Source organism: Astyanax mexicanus, chromosome 8, assembly GCF_023375975.1.
Source record: "Astyanax mexicanus isolate ESR-SI-001 chromosome 8, AstMex3_surface, whole genome shotgun sequence".
In the NCBI taxonomy this organism is placed as follows: Eukaryota; Metazoa; Chordata; class Actinopteri; order Characiformes; family Acestrorhamphidae; genus Astyanax; species Astyanax mexicanus.
This window is the reverse complement of record NC_064415.1, coordinates 26,473,158-26,479,691: the sequence shown is the minus strand read 5'-3', so window position 1 is coordinate 26,479,691 and position 6,534 is coordinate 26,473,158.

Sequence of the window (6,534 nt, the reverse complement as noted above, 5' to 3'; positions counted from 1 at the left end):
GGAGGGAAGGAGGGAGGCAGGGAGAGAGAGCACAGGGGAGGGATGTTGTCCCACTCCAGAGACTCTAGAGAGAGAAGGAGGGAGGGGTACATGGAGGTCCACACACTCTTCCAACAAAGAAAAAAAAGAAATGCAGAGGCAAACAGAATCTAGAGAGAGACGCAAAACACGCAGAAAGTAAGATCAAAGAGAGTACAGAATGCTTTTAACACTACAGGCCGTGACAATGCCTGCTGCATCATTAGATAATTAAAGGCCCAGTGTGTGCAAAGTGCAGGATCTTTCATCACACACACCAGCAATCTGGAAAAAATAAACAGTGATTTTTATAATGTATGTTCTAGGCATACGAATATTTTTTACACTCTCCACTGCATGAAATATGAGATAGATGAAAATCAGGAATTAATTGGGAAGATTTTTTTTTTTTTGCATTTTATTGCTAAACGGAAGCATCAAGTGTCAGTACATTTTTTATTTGCAGTGCATGAAGTGTCAGTAAAAAAAATCCATGAAAAAACTAAAAGGTGCTACAGAAGGTTCTTTGAACGCACTCAAAAAAAAGAAAACTTAACATTTCAAAGCAACTTTCTGTTCTAGATTGGTAAGTTTTATGGTCAACACAAAATTCAAAATTTTTAAGAAAACCTACCACCAGTTGTGCTAAATAATAATCCTCAGTTTAGATAATTTGTATCTCAATGTATCAATTTATAATAACTTCATATACAAGTTGTGTATCCTGTGTTTATATTAGCTGGACTATTTTTCTAAGTTCTATAAAAATGCCTATTGTATGTTCTGCTCACCTTTAGGACAACAAAAATATATGTTGGGGCAATGACAACTAATGCTTAATAAAGTAACTTAATCTATATATATTTTGTATAACATTACGTAAATTTGATCGGTTTTATGTTGCCTAAATGCTGACAGTACATATAATCTGATGGTACTGCAGCTGCAGCTGGTAACTTGTTCTTACATCTTTTATCAGGCCAAGCAATTTAACATTTTTATGACATACATATGTAAAGGGAATGCATATTACATTAAGGAAACCAATTTTGAATTCTGGATTTCACAGTGTATAAGAACCATTCTTGTGTTTATAAAGAACTGACTCATTGACAATATCTTCTTACGACTGTTCCTAAATTTGTTTTTGATGAAAGTCCAAACAAAAAGTTTACCTTAGAATTGTGATCACAGAATTATTCACAGGTCCAAAGATTTGTACCACAGGTGTGTGAGTGTGAAGAACATTTTATAATACCAGATAGCATCTAAACTAGTAATATTTTCTAAAATGAAAATAGTATCTTCCCACATATTAGAAAGTTGTCTGTATACATATTTTAGGCCCTTTCAGAGTGCCTGTGACACCAGAATTCATACTGTGATCTGTTTGTAATGAAATGCCGGAGAATAACCATTTTTGGTTCCCCATGAAATCAAAAAGGCACGTTTATTTATAAGATCAGTCATTGAATAAATTCTGAACTTCGTATGAGTAGCAATCAGATAAAGTAAATAGTTCCTCTCTGAAAGCAGCTGTAGTTGACCAAGCAATAACAGAACAGTTGTAAATCAAATAAATCACGGTTAAACCAGCAGCTATCAAGCCTCATCACATTCCTGACACCAGTTTCCTGTGCCTCGTGACCCCTGACCTGACATCATTTGCAGTTAATAGCTCAACTTAGTCTAATGGATGAGGTTAATGTTCCACTTTGTTTGGCAGAATTAATGAAAAACTAATAAAAATACTGTCTCAAAGAGTAAAAGGCTATTCTCCATATCACTAGACACATTAACCAGTGTCTGCATAATGCAGTGTATGTGATTAAAGGGCTTGTATCATAAAAACACACGAAAAATTTAATGGGAGTGTTTTCAGGCAAAGTAACGAAAAACAGTGTTTTATTTTGATTGAAAAACAAAGAAATACATCGTTTCAGTTACATTAAAGCAAACAAACAGTATAGCTCAATTGTAGATCTAAGATATTTTATAAATTGGTGAATGAAAGCACAAAATAAAGGATGAAAGGTTTCTTTCCAATTCTCACTTCCTTACTATATAAATATTAAAGTACATAAGTTTATAAGTCTACATAAGTCTAAAAAATACAATGTCTACATGCAGACATCACTAGATTTTAGACTGCATCAGTCTTCAGTGCATAGTAAAAGTCAATTTATTTTTGGTACATTTTTAAAGTTGTTTGAAAAACAAGATAACCATTATTACTAGTTGTAACATTTTTAATGCATAAGCAGAAGGAAAAAGAGAAAACATATTGTAAAATTACTTAACATTTACAAACAGTAAATAAAGGGGGAAATTTTTTTTTTTAATCACTCACAGAAATGTGAACATAACACAGTCTAACACAGCTGCCTCAAAACTAACAGTAGTTAGTTGCAAACAGAAACCCTCCTCCTCCACCCTTCACCTCCACCCCAGCCCCCTCCTTTCCACCAACATGTGTACATACAACCTATTATCTGCAGTGCTCTCTCCCCAGGGCCTGTTGGCACATGACAGTGTTTTAAGAAGTAAGTGGATCCAGGTTCACCCTGCTCACACTGACAAACTGCAGGAGGTTAATGTGTGCTCAGAGGTGGCATGACGACGCTTTCTGCCTTGTAAGATTTTGGTTTAAGTCAATTTTAAGTGAAAATGAATGATGCCTAACCTTTCACTTGATCTGCTGCTGCCAGGTCGGTTTCCATGACTGTACTCTATTCCGTACCCAGCTGCAAAACTAATCCTTCCCTTGTCCATGAATAAAAAGCAGATTAATAAAAGACTGTGTGAAAAGCCTTGGGTCTTAGAAGAGTCCTACTACTCTCAGAAAACACCAAAATAAAACGTTAAGCGTTACTTATATGCCATAAATAATCTCAATTGGTCTTTCAGCTTTGAAATTTGAACACACAAAATATACAATACACATTTTAAGTAGACAAGAGGCTCCAACAACCAGTTTTGTCTGTGTTAACTTAAAGTGTATCAATTTGCACCATATTCTCCAAAAAAATATTGGTTTTAATAGATAACTATTCACTGTATAATCATTACTAATGAATTCAGCTTAAAGCGAGTGCAAACCTTTTTAAAAGAGATACCTGTCAACAGAGCTGTTAAAAGATGATATTTCCACCATTAGGCTTGTCCTTTTTGGATGGCAGGAGATAAATGAGTCATTCATCATGCTCTTCACAGCACTAACTGACATGAGCTCGTCTCAGAGCGAAGCAGAACAGAAGGCAGTAGTTGAACATGCATTTGAAATGACTGGAAATGTGAGATATTTCACATTTTCACACATTTTTAAATGTTAGATATGCTAATTCGTTACCCTATATACGGCTATGTAAAAAAGTGTTTGATCTTGTTCTTAATTTCTGCTAAATTAGTCTAAAAAAAACAGCCAGAAAACAATGTTACAAAAATTTTGAACTTCTATAATGCCTTTATTGTGCAGCGCATCACTAATGAAAACTTCAGATGTATAAAAAAAACAAGAAAAACATCTAAAATGCAGGATCTCTCTCATGCACCAGCAAAAGTCAGTGTTCATGACTCAGGCCCTGTCCAAATATTGTTATAAAAACTGATTTTTGGCAATGCGGTTTTTGATAAGGAGGAAAGTTTTAAGACCGATTTCATTTGGAAAGGTAAAATGTTGCTTTATAAAAACGCTGATGTCACAATGCTTGCATTAGGCTCAAGCTGAAATATCTCCTTAATTAATACATAGTAAACTATGTCATATACAGAGTTTTCAGATTTTGACAAATGAAAAAATGTAAATACCAGTTCCATACATAGTACACTAGCTAATTACTACTGATGTCATTTGTGTTTCTTATTTTTAACGGCATTTTGATGTTTCTCTTACTGAGGTATTTTTGGCTCATGCAGGGCTAGAACAGTCATGCAATATTTCATCTTTACATGGATTGAAATATTTTTAGAAATGGAGGAAGGGAAAACTCAGGTTTTGGTTTGTGTGAGGTCTTTTTTTGTATTGATCTTTTGTCATAGTCAGGTTGGGTTTGGTTAAGTTAATTTCCAGCACATTTCCTAACTCCAATTTAACTCAACTTTGGAGCTCCATGTCAGGGATGTGATTTGTTTTAGGCATTTCCCTGTACATTAAAAGAACACTAAACCCCATAATTTTAGCTGAAACTCAAATTCATAGAAGAGGTTATTTGTGCCACCTGGTGTTCCAAACAGGTAAGTTGTGAATAGGGGAAAAAGGTTAAACAAGGTACCTATTGCATGACTTACTGTGTGACAGAGTTGTAGTTAAAACTGAAAACATAAATGCAAGCAAATAAGATAGTAATGTGTTTTAAAAACGTTACTATTAATACACAGTTTATCCCATTGTGATGGACACCTATAGAACAGCACATGGCATTCTCCACTTTTAAAATACTTATCCAAAAATTAATTTCTGCAAGTACCATAAAAAAGTAAATCACCTACTATGATTACCTTACAGTCCTACAGCTTCCAATCCAAACAGAACACCCCTTGTGCAAGCCTTAAATAGCACCAAACCGGAAGTGCTGTGATGTCACCTCCTGCTATTTTGGAGGGAAACCTGACAATAAAAGTCCCCCAAACTATCACAAGAGTTTCCTCACTCAGTGACAACATGGATGGTATTTACATATCACCCAATGACAGATATGCATGGTTGCCTTCATTTTTTACAATGATGATTGAATGATTTTTTTTTCCACCTAGTAACCCTTTTAAATATGCAAGCATTAAGTGTTATATTAGTTCTATTTTTTTTACTCTCCTATTGGTGGTTCAACTTTAAAGCTACATAAATTATCAGTCTGTTTTGCTTTTTGTTTATTTCTTAAGGTAGGGTACAGGTCCACAACTGGCCACCAGGAGTACTCCCTATTAAAGAGCCTGGAAAAAAACTGACCTGCGACGTTTTGGGCTCCTTGCCTTTTCCTGACCTGGAAAACCTCTTGCTTACACCAACCCAGCACCTCCATTTTGTAATGTTTGTTAGCTCTGGGGTTAAGTGCCATTTTGTTTGACTACCCTTTGTCTTGTTTTTCTAACAGGGATTTAGGGTATTGGGTGTGTTTTGGGTTATTTATCTTCTGGTTTGTTTAGTTTATTATTTTGCCATAAGCTTCCCTCTGATGTTGTACTTCAATTCTTTTGTCAGTAAAATTTTCCCGGTTTATCACATTTGCACAGTGTCCAGTGATAAATCTGGCAGAAGGTATGGGGAGAAATCCCACACTCATTACCTGTTAAGTAACAGGTGAGTGCCACCATTTTTTGTTTATTTGCCCAGGCTGTTTCCAATTGTTTGCTTTTGTCTCATTCTTTCATTCATTTTTTTTATCTAAGGATTTGAATTTGCATCCTTTCAAGTCATCTGTTTGTGATTTTGTATTCTTAATAAAGTGGTATGTATTGTTCCCTTACTTTGTCTTCATTGGGCCAAATATTGAATGTATGTTGTGTAGGTTTTTCTGAATGCATAAGGATAATGTAATTTGCAGAACTTCCAGTATTGTATACTTAAAGTTAAGTAATGTTTATACACAAGGTTTTTCTTTTAAGTGTATTGCCTAAACTACTTAAGATCTACTTTATAAACATTTAAGCTAGATTAATGATTAAATATGTAAAAGGATGCTAACTTCAAGTGACTGTGAAAGTACCATCATGAACTCGGGGACCAAAGAAAAACGCTGTCCTCTGCTGTTGAAATGTCCTCTCCTTCAACACCTGTTAACATTGGGCAATTTCCTAGACAGGGGTTGAGGCTTTACCCATAAACTGTCCATTAAAACTTTATACAGGCAGACAAAAAAAAAAAAAAAAAAAAAAAAATATATATATATATATATATATATATATATATATATATATATATATAATCTGGTTGAATCAACTATTGATTTTGAAAAGTGAATCAACATTGATATAGGAATTTTGTTTCAACGTCGTGTTCAACCTTTAATAAACCATAGCTCACTAAAATTAGAAAATCCTATGGTTAACCAAATGTTAACCATAAGCGTCACTGCAGTAAAGCTGAGTATAACAAAAGTTACCCACCACTACCATTCTGATTACTGAACATCTGATTTCAAAAATACTAAAACTGTAAAACTATTAGAATATGAACATAATGTTAAATTAAAAAGTGTTTACTGCAAATAGAAGTAAAACAGTTTTTTTTATATCTTGGGTGAGATGTTGCCTATACATTTCAGGCCTGCGTACACACTCTTTATAAACAAAAATACATTTAAAATGAGCTAGTTTTATCTCCAGCACATCTTCATTCAGTAAATAAGATCAGATGAACAAACAGGTTTACACTGCGATGCACTCAAGATGTTCTGTACATGTCACTTAAGGACTTCATGAGTGGAAATGATGAAAAAATAAACTTTCCAGGGCTTTTAAAGGGTCTGTGACATGTCCAGGAAACTGATTCTAAAAGTGTTGATTTAACAAAAGTCACCT